The sequence below is a fragment of the Populus alba genome, chromosome 5 (assembly GCF_005239225.2).
Source record: "Populus alba chromosome 5, ASM523922v2, whole genome shotgun sequence".
NCBI lineage: Eukaryota > Viridiplantae > Streptophyta > Magnoliopsida > Malpighiales > Salicaceae > Populus > Populus alba.
Window position 1 is genome coordinate 4,177,214 of NC_133288.1, and position 302 is coordinate 4,177,515.

Genomic DNA, 302 nt, shown 5'->3' on the forward strand with positions numbered 1-302 from the left:
AAATTAAACAACAATCAGCTTTGGTCAATGGTTGGTTTTAATGGAAAAAGGGGTTTGATGAATTTAATTTCTATCAAATGAAAACCATGATTAAAAATTAGATATTTTTCAAAGATAATAAAAATTCTTAAGCTAAATTTATACATCAACTGAGAGAAAAAAATTAAATATTATGTTGACTTATTCAGTGTGCTCATAATTTTAATATACAAGATTTCAGGATCAAGATGGTCAAAGTACAAATTTGAGGGACCAAATAAAATGTTATTTCCCCACCCCCTATGTTTAAAGAGAACAAACGA